The sequence below is a fragment of the Parus major genome, chromosome 11, assembly GCF_001522545.3.
Source record: "Parus major isolate Abel chromosome 11, Parus_major1.1, whole genome shotgun sequence".
Taxonomy (NCBI): domain Eukaryota; kingdom Metazoa; phylum Chordata; class Aves; order Passeriformes; family Paridae; genus Parus; species Parus major.
The window spans coordinates 10,256,505-10,267,087 of record NC_031780.1 but is presented as its reverse complement, the minus strand read 5'-3'; the positions used below and the strand labels follow the sequence as shown (position 1 = coordinate 10,267,087).

Below are 10,583 nucleotides of genomic sequence, written 5' to 3'. Positions count from 1 at the left end.
TTGCACACTGTATTGTATTTTTATTCAGCATGCTCATTTATGATGTTATATTTCTGCAAAGTGTTAGCCAGAAATTATTTTTGTTGCTGCTGGCTTTTCAATATCCTGGAGCAGCTAGAATGCTTTAGACTGTGCAGGTGAGCGTTTGCCCATTCGTGTAGGCCCCTGACCCATCTCTCCTTTAGCAACCAAATCAGCTGTGGGGATATCCATGTGATTTTCCTCCTTTTATCCAATATAATAAAGACAACAAGGTAAACCAGCTTATGGGTCATGCTCTCTTCCCAGCCACTGAGTATTTTGTATTGTGTGCTCTCAGGAGGACCCCTTTGGTGACATGGTCCCTTCAGCTCCATGGGCTCATTCTCTGCTCACCATCTCTAGGTGTCTGTGGATTTCATCAGGACACCACATGGTGAGGAGAGTCTGGGACAAATCTGGTCTTTTCCTAACTTCTCAAATCAAAACAACCAGGACAAACATCACTTCTTCCTCCTTGCTCTCTTCCACCCAGCCTTTGCCTTACCCCCTATGGCCCTTTGCAAATCTGTGTGAGCTGTCAGAAAGCCGGCTGTCTCTCTAAAATCCTGCTCTCTGGAGTAGCCTTTAAAAGGTCAACCTCCATGGGCCAGTGGTGGGTGTGTTTGCATCACTCTTTTCTTTTTGCCTTCATACTCTTTCTCTTGGTTCCTTGTCAAACTCTAAGAAAAGCTCTGAGGACCACAGAACTGGGGCAGCTCTGGCCCCAAAGAAATTTAAGTAGCATGTTTCTGTCTGTGCAGATCCCAGATCGTTGCTGTCTGCTGCTGTAAAGTGTCAGACTCCATTGGTTGGTGACTAACAGCAGCAACACTTAGCAAAGTTGAGTGAGGATGATGTTTAAGCATTTCTCATCCTAAGGAGCTACTATGGCAGCTGCAGAAGGCTCCTACAGTCTGGCTGCGCTCTGAATAACCTCTCTCACTATGGTTCACATTAAAAATTTTGATTATCTGTCAGACTGCTGCTCCCCTTCTCTTCAGCTATCAGAGTTGCAACACTCTGTAGAAGTCATTTACTTGCCAGTGGTACCGTTAGCCCTTTGTGAACAATTAAGCTGAGGTCGGAGGTTGTAATATATCAAATTTGCCGACCATATTACATTTTATTTTTACTGAAAGGAACTTTTTGTCTCTTTTATCAGGAGGAAAATTAAGCTGTGAACTGGAATTCGACAAGGCTGTCTACTGTGAAGCCCCGTGGCTTTAGAAAAGGGGCAGTAGTGGTCAGAAATGACACTCATAAGGTAAATTTATTTCTTTTTTATTAAAAAGGATAAGTTATGACCTGTACAGTATATCTTAAAGAAGGAGGGATATTGACACGATAAGCTGCATTTTTCCATTTCTTTTGAAAAGCCTGATCTTGCCAGGCCAGAGAAGTTCTGGATGGGAGGGAAGGGGATGCTGAGCTACCACTGAAGCTGCAGAGCATGGCCTTGCTCAGCCTCTGTGCCTGCCCCACCACAGAAACTTCTGGGTTTGGTGTTTGGAAGAAGCATAGAAGGCTCTCTTCTGGTCTGAAAACAGCATGGAAATGTGAGTTAAATATCCTGCCTATCCAATTACAAATGAACACGCAGCTTAGGGTAGGTTTTTAAAAAAGATTTTCTGTTTGATTCTGGATCTGGAAGTGTCTTGAGGTAAAGTGTTAAAACCATTTGAAAACACCCTCGGTCTGGGCCTTTTCTCTCACCAAACCCACCAGAAGTTTTGCTCCTTAGAGATTACTTTCCAAAACTTTGTTCAAACTTACTGTCTGTGAATTTTTGCCATTCTAAATAATTATAATTTAATAAATGGAAACAAAGTTATTATAAAACCTTGTGTTGCTCATTTGTTTCCAGAGAACAGACATTTTGGGATCCCTGCCCAGCACCCAGCCAGGCTGATGATGCCTTTTACCTCTCTGGGGCTGTATTCTATAATTTAGATTGTTTGGATTGTCTTCTGGACCTACACATCCAAGTATGTGCTTGTTCTCTTCCTATAAGATAGCCCTTCCTTCCCTGCACATAAATCAAAGTGTTTGTGTGAGGTTCAGGAACCTGCATGCTTACACATCCTTACACAGCCTGCTCTCTTTGCACAGGTCTGGCCACCTGTGGGTTACACACAGATGGGGTAGATTTTGTGCACAGTGGCTGGTGATATCAAATTAGGCTGCAAAAATCCAAGAACATTCTCATTTTTCTATAGGATTAAAGGATTGCCCTGCTATATTTGGCGTGGGTTTCTCCTCCCCTCTTTGCTGCACAGTGTTATGTTCCACTCATCCATATCTCCTGTGTTTCCACCCTGAAGAAGGCGGAATTTCAACAGCAAGAAAATGCATTCTATTGTGCTCTGTATAATTTGAAAAACACCCTGTGGGATGAATTGTGCAATTTTAATAATCATTATCTCAAATGCAGACAATAGAATAGACCTTAGTAGGAAAGACTGATTAGCAGATTACTGAAGATAGTTTTTTCAACTTGGCACATTATTTGATAAGTGGGTAAAACAGTTTTGCAGGATCTGAGGTTTTAGTGTTAAAAAATGAAATGTAATGGCTGTGTGGGAACCATTCTTCAGTAAACACATACATGGGAGCTCACAGGACATGCACAGGTAGAACTGACTTCCTTTGTAAATCTAAGGCCTTGCTGGCTTAGCAGCTGAGACCAAGGGATTTCTGTTGCTCCCTCCAACTCTAAATGAAAGACTGGAGAAGGAGACCATGAAATCAGTCCAAAAACTAAATGGTAATGTTTCAATTACAATTCTATTGTTATTCTTCTTATTTGTCTATTTGTGATTGTGTAGTAGTTTGCATATTCATTCCTTTCTTTCTCCCAAAGCTTTTGTTGCTGTTTGGTTTTTGGTTTTTTTTTTGTTTGGCAAAAGTTTGACTCAAAAGAGAGGGTAAACTTGTCATTAAAAGGCTATAAGGGAAAGAAAGAAATAAAGGGCTGGTTTGACTTGAAGATTCTTGTAGGATAAGGATACAAGGTGGATATAGTTTTGTGGAAACAGAGACACTAAGATTTTTGGTAGACAACAGCAAATGGAATTATGTTTGGCAGCATGATTAGGGAGTGTGATTAAATTTAGCCAAGCAAAAAAATTCTTGTAACCACCACCCAAATACATTCAAAGTAACCTGATAATTTTTATAAAGGCTGTAATACTTGACAGTTCCTTTCTTCAAGTGAAGTCTTGTGGGGTATTCATTCTGTTAAAAACTTCAGTGAAATGCAGTGCTACATGCTGCCTTAGTTCCTTTCCAATAAAAGACAATATTCAACAACAATTTTTGTTTCTTTCTTTTTAGCAAATAACATGTAATTCATGGAATTCCAGTTCCTGTGAAAGAGAGAAGATGGTTTTACTTCACACAACCATCAAAGGAAGTAAGTTCATCTCCTTGTAGAAACTCTATCTACAACCTTCTTGACTAGTTCTTTATGTCCTCCTGTCAAACATTATTCTTATTACATGGACACTTGTCAAGGTTTTGTGTTGCTATGCCTTAGACTCATAAGAGCCTGCTGAGACAGTGCACAAAGCTGTAACATCTTCCATTTCCATGGCTGCTTTGATGGGAACTGTGACTCTTCCTCTTGTTCTGAGGTCAGGATGGATGGTGTTAGAGGGTTTCTTCAAGCCTCGTACAACCTCAGGTGTGGGAGGTTCATGGGAGCTGCAGCAGACAGCTCAGGGGTAGTGCCTGAGCACAGACCAGGACTTGGAAAAGGTTGACTTGAGGAACATTTTCTTTCATTGTAAAGTTAAAGTAACAGTCAGTTCAAGCAACAGCCTCTGATGCCTGCCTAGAATTACAGAGTTCTGTGCACCTACTACACAAGACCAGGGAGCAGGGGGAGTCCACTGCAGCCTCCACTCCTGCAGCCTGTCTGCAGCTGTCACTAGAGATGCTGGAAGCAAGTTCCCATCACAGGTATTTCCTGGCCCCATCAGATGATATGTAGTGACTAAAAGAGTTGCCAAGGCTAAGAAAAGAGCAGGCTACAACAGACAATATTTAATAAGTGCATCCTGAGATTTTTTAGTTGTTTCCATACTTACATATAATATATTTTAAAATAGCTATGCTTGCCTATCTACTTTTTTTTCTTGCTTATGCTGTCTCCGAGCCTGAGGACTTTAACTTTCCATTGTGTGCTGTCTCACAGACATAGTTTAATGACAAACCAATCCCCTTGCTTCTAATTAATGAATAGTCTCTAGATTTTGGTGATATGTTTAGGGAAAGAGTGTTAAAGAAAGCCTAGCTTTCAGCTATTAAAAATATTCAATGATATTTATGACAGATTTTCCACTTCTTCTTTCCTGCTGCACATAATCTTCAAGATCATTAAAGGGAAATTCTGAGATTTTCCATGCTCAGTGCTAATGTAGCACTTGTTTCATAATGAAGCTTGAAATGGTGGGTTTTTTCTCTGCACATGATTAATGCTAAAGTCCACATCCTTATCTGATAGAAAACACCAGGAACTCCACTGGAGTAAATGAAGTTAGGATAATTTGCATCGGTTGAGAATGTGGCCCTGTATCTGGCTGACATTATCCTGCCTGCTACCCTATAGATACCAGCTGGGGTGCTGTTGTTTCATTCCTGTGTGGGATAGGAAGGGTCTCAGTGGGGGAGAATGAAAGTGGAGACTGGTCATTGCTAGCACAAGTCAGGAATGAGCTGTCTGAAGTATAGGATGATTGAAATAAAAAGGAGAACTCACCATGATGCAGTGAGGTACAACTGAAATGACCTGAACCTAGTGAGGGTGCTCTGCTTTGTTTTACTCTAGAGGAATCAGTGCTCAGAGGAATTCCCCAAGCCCATGTCTGTGATCAGGGATGGGAAACTTCTCCCATGCCCTGGGGTTTTCGGGTCAAACTAAACTGCTTAGGGGCTGTACCTCAAAGCCATCTGGAGGCTGTAACTACTACTGTGCAGAATGCCCTGCTCCTCAGGTGGAGCTGGCAGGAACCAGTTCTTCAGCTGCGACTTGGCTTTCTGTTTGCATTTGGATGGAAACCAAGAGGTTGTTTTTTTTCTCTCTGACTTTGAATAGAACTCTCTCTCCTCCTTTAAGCTGCCCTACTTCTTAAGCAGTGATGCTGTTTGCAGTGCTGTAGCTACCTGTTTCTGGGCTATTGTTTCAGAACACTTGTGCCATAAAATTCCCCTCTGGAGGTGTCTTGCTAGAGGCACTGTCTCCCCTCCAGTCCCAAGGAGAACACATCACATCTCCGTGGCACAATGGAAGCTGCTGGGGTTGTCATTCTGTCCAGCATGACTGAAAGAGCTGTAAAACATGCAATTTTAAATATAAAATAATTTAAATGGATTGAAATAGTAGGTTATAACTGTGTTCCTTGAGCTGAAGGAAGAGAGGGTATACAGCAAAATAGGTAAACTTTTACTCAATTTTTTTCCCAAAACAAATTTTTGCAGTAGTTTTTCACAAGTAATCTTCACTTAAATAAAACTTCATAAATATTCAATCCAGACATTGTTTAAATCAGAACAGAATTCCTGTTGGATTGAATAAGGTCAGGCTGGTGCTCCAAGTGAAAGTCAATACAGCTTTTAGTTCCTTCTTTCTCCTTCTTGCCCGATCCAGCACTTACACATAAGAAAGTTGGCCAGCTGTGAGGTGGTGATCCAAGAAGGATGGGTATGCCTCAGAAACCATTGCTCCAGCTGTCTCAGGCTGTTCTGGTGAGCCAGAGGTTTGAGCTCTTCAGCCCAGGGATAGAGAATTACAAATGTGTGCTGAAATAGAAGCCAGAGTTCAGGGTGAGGACACAGTAGAACAAAGCCCATTGCTGTGGGAGAATTATAATAAATGGCATGAAACAAAACATGATCATTTCAAATTCTTGCCAAATGTGATTTGTGATTGTCACTTTTCTTGGGAATATGGTCTGCTACAAAAAAACCCCAAAATAACCAAAACAAAGAAACAAAAAATCAAAACAAAAAAATAAAACCAAAACAAAAAAGAACCCACACCAAAAAAGCCAAACCAAACAAAACAACAACAACAACAAAGCCCACCTAAAAAATCACCAAACCAAAAAAATCCCCAAAAACAAAGGGAAAAAAAGAGAGAAGCTAGTGATTCTTTGGAATTAAAGGTTTAGAATACGACATGGGGAATTAGACATGAGCCTCCTGTTAGCAAGAATGTTGACCTCCATGAATAGTTCTGAAAATAAACCCTATCTCCAGCTCAGCTGGATTTTTTTCTTCCACTGAAGAACAAGCATAGATGTCACCAGGGAGGAGAGTAGACCTCATGACTGAAAACTGTTGATGTCATTTTCAAATGCAGTTGTAAAACTGAGTGCTAACAGGTAGGTGTCCACGCCCATGATATTTACAAACCAAGATATGTGTGTGTCTGGTTCTTATGGTGGCAATAAAATATTGCCGAACATTTCATGGTAAATTTTTAGGCTTCATCAATTATTGCTGAACAGAGGGGTAAAAAGGCAACTATGGCAGAATTGAGAGTACAATGCATAAAAATTTCCTGGTTTTTACCATGGATTTAGAGTCTAAAAACTGTTCTGTAACATTCTGGACCCTTCAACGATCTTTATCATAGGCATCTACTTTTGGCAGGTAGCTCCACTGAAGTCTGGGCAAGTGATGATGACACTCTGAAGTCAGCAGGAGGGTAAGGTGGCAGTAAAACCTAGTGTGCAGAATACTAAACTGGGACTCACAGCATCAAGTCCCACTGCAGCACTGGGTTTGATTTGGGTTCTCTCAGCCTCAGTTTCCTCCTGTGTAAACAGCAATGATCTCTTTTGTGAAGTCCTTTGAGGTCTGCAGAAGAGAAGTACTGTAAAAAACCTTGCTTGCTATTATGCATATCTTCAAAACAAAGCTTAATGCTGCAGCTCTTTGCTGGGTTGGGTGAGTGTGCTGAGCACTTTGTGTGATCAGGCTGTAGATTACATAGGCAGTGGTTTGTAATAAGAGCCTTATCAGTAACAAAAACCCTTCTGTCATTATCAGACAAGCAACAATCGCATTTTAAAATGGTTGCCAAATGTGTTTATTTGAAGATGGTTGTTCCTAGCATGGCTCAAACCATTGTGTGGCAAGTGTTCAATTGCTTCCCACTAAAGCCAACATTTATAGCTTGGAAAACTCTGTTAGATAAATGTCAGTTTCTGCCATAATTTGTGGAATCAATACAAACTGAGTCAAAGAATCACAAACAGTAATGTGAAAATAAAATGATCTCTGTTATGGTTTTTAAGTAAATGATGATAAACTAATAAATGCCATTAGCTGCTGCCATTACTTTGTTGAATTTAGCTGATGTTACTGTGTTGACTTTAAAAGCTATCAGCTTAACTATATAAATCCATTTGACATGTCTTTATTCAGATAAAACTTTAATACTGCAAGTGTAGCAAATTAGATGCAAATGCTCTTTTTATTTTAAGTATATTTAAAGCTGCCTTTTCAATGCAAATTTTACAGGAAATCTCAACAAGCTAGGACAGACATCTTAGCTGTCAGCGTGCAGCACTTTCATTTCGGTCTCAGGCATGGGAGCTGCGTTTTTTCCCTGCAGACTGAGATAATTAAAACTACAGAGAGATGGTTTTAAATATACATGATACACAGTTACTTAAATTGTGGGATAATGCATAAATGCAGCCCTTAACATTTTTTGATAGCACAACACTGACCAGATAACATAGCACAGTGGATTGTAGAAAAAAAAAAAATCTTTGTGTAAACAGTTTAATGTTTTGGGTTGTTTTTCTTTTTTATTTTTTTTTTTTTCTTGCTTTTCACTTGAATTATTGTGGAAGCACAGAAATACCAATTCAAAATCTGGTCTGTGAATGCCCTCATTAAAAAGATACTGATGGTATTAACTTTTTTTCCCTTTTTTAATTATGCTTTAACTTCTTTGTTTTTGAGCAGTCCATAACCTCCTTGGAATACATATCTATTTCAGCTTTCATTTGCTGAACCCCCTGAATGAGTTTATCCAAACAATGTGAATTTACTCAGATCTTTTTAAAATCCCACATCTCTTGTGGTTGATAAAGCTGACTTTAGCTAAGAAGAGTTGGATCAGGGTGATTTAAATTTCACAGTGAAAATGATAAGGGCTTTACTAGAAATAATAAGCACATTCAAATACTGTCATGGGCAAACAGTGGAATGTGCAGTGAGAAATTTGGCAAGGCTAGTCTTTTCCACTGTTGATTTAATGAAGTAATGGATAGTAAAATAGAAAAAAAAAGGAGACTTGCATTCAGAGGTAAACTTATGTTAATTCCATATCAGTAGTTTTATAAAGCTTTATTCATTAAAAAGCAGCATTAATGCTCTAATAACTTTTAAAATGTCACGCTGTTTAAAAACAACAAAAACCCCAAACCAACCCACCAGCTAGGGAAGAGGAGTCATCTCTTTTGGCAGCTCTCTACAAAGTGGCTGAGTGATACCCTATTATTGTCAGGAACCACATGTCAGTTTTTGAGCCTGAGGATAACTTGTGTTTCAGAGAAAACAAAAGGAAAAAAAAAAAGGAAAAAATATTTAAAAGCCCATATCCATTTAAGCTCCAGGGCAAACAATAATTGTCCCCAGTTTAAAATAGTTTTGAACATTTTCTTGTCGATTTAAACGACGGAGCGCCTCACCTTTCTCATTCAAGTGGTGCAGGGAATCTGCACAGCCCCAATTACAGAGGAGGGCTTGTCTGGAGATCTTACATTTGCGAGACCAAAAGGATCTACGAATCCAGATGTGCTTTTGAGTGATGACGGCTGTGGAATAGGGCAGGGAGAAGGGCAGGAGCAGCCAGGAGAAGACAAGGTATTTTTCGAGGCACTTTTTCAGATGCTTTATTCCCTTCATTAACACGGTTTATGTACGGCAGGGAACTGGCATTTAAAATTAGTGTGGTCTGATGAGGCATTTGGAAAAAAAAAAAAAAAAAAAAAGCAAATCACTTTCAAGAAGAGGCGAGGGAGAAGAAAAGGGAAGAAACATCACTGTGTTGCCAAAGGGCTGAGGTTAAGGATCCCTCTGTGCAATTTAACAGTTTTTAATTCCTACATTTTAATGCCTCGCAGGCCATTGTGTCAGTCTACTTTAGCTCCTTCAAGGAGCCATCTCAGCGCTGCCAAGTGGATTAGCTCCCGGAGGGGCTGCCGGCTCCTCCGGCTCGGGACTGCATCCCCATCCATCACCCCCGCCTGCCCCGCTCCGCCCCTGCCTTGGGGCTCCCGAATGTCCGCACCAAGCGCTGCCGGACCGTCTCTAAGTGGGATACGCTTTGTTTTGCACAGGTGCCCCTATATTTTTTTATTTTTTATTTTTTTTCCCTCTTTAAGGAAGGTGGTAAAAATCTACTAGAAGGCTTCCTTCCATCACCGCAGTGGAGAAGTGGTCATTAGCAGACACAGGAAGATCAATATTCCTGCCCAACCTTTCTGGTTGCAGTTCCAGTCAGTAATTATATAGCTGTTATAAATCCATGAATATCGTGTATAAGGAAAAACTAATCTCTTCAAAACAGCTTATTTCCATAGTTAATGACCAGAGAACTGCAACTGACTTTGTCACTGACAACTTCTTTGTGTTTGGTAAACAGATTTTGTAGGAATAAAATTATTCTAAGGTTAAAAAAAAACAAACCAAACAAAAAAACCAACAAACTTATGAGGTAAAATTCCACCATCACACACATATTTCCTGCATTTGGCTCATTACCGGACAAGTATGTCCTTTAAGACCCAGAGATTAATGAGCCATTTTACGAGACTAATACATTTTAAATTTTAACACTGAAGTTTGCATCTATAATTGTACAATTATACGTTCGTTTAGATTTTTTAAAGATAACTAATCACAGGTGACTAGAACTGTGTGAAAAGGCAGAATTTATGTTTCTCCTGCTGTAGGAGTACTAAATCATGCAGGAATTGAAATTGTTTTCCATATGACAGATAGCTCAGGCAAGATTAGTCAGTCACTGTTTCAGATATAATGCTTTTTTTATTATGCATGCTTTATGTGGGACTATTATATTTGTAACGTATATTTCTGCATGCAGCAAATTAACTATTGTGTAATGCAAGGACCAAGAAAGAATATCATTAGTTCTTGCTATCCCGCAGTTTTGAGCAGCTGGTGAAATATATACCAATCATCCAACAGCTAGCTTCATGTTAACATGTATAACAAAGCCTGAACGATTCCTGTTTGACAGAACTTTACCATGTAGTAATAAATAAGGCTGAATTATTGATGGTGAATAACTGCTAATATTATTATGACCTCAATTAAGTCCCTTTTTTCAGACACATTAGCAACAAAAGGTCTTCTCTTTGCTCATTGCTGGTTTTTTCAAGTTCCACTTTGCATTAAAATCGAATTGATCAAACCTATTTGCCATTTCTCTGTGAGTGGGTAACCGTAATGGGTAATCTATCAGCATGATGCTCCCCTTAAAGCTATTAACACCTTTTGTTGTTTTACTCAAGTTTCTA

At 39.6% G+C, this 10,583-nt stretch overlaps 1 long non-coding RNA gene across 2 annotated transcripts; it reads left to right on the top strand.

The window, feature by feature from the left end:
* Positions 1 to 1,095: 1,095 nt before the first annotated feature.
* LOC117245005 lies at positions 1,096 to 7,350 on the top strand. 2 transcript variants are annotated; one of them, XR_004499084.1, is made up of 3 exons: positions 1,096 to 1,285; positions 3,355 to 3,433; positions 6,676 to 7,350. It is a non-coding gene; the product is annotated as an uncharacterized LOC117245005 (long non-coding RNA). The 2 variants fall into 2 exon arrangements; XR_004499085.1 differs by lacking the exon at positions 1,096 to 1,285 and adding an exon at positions 1,890 to 2,006.
* The last annotated feature ends 3,233 nt before the right edge of the window (positions 7,351 to 10,583 follow it).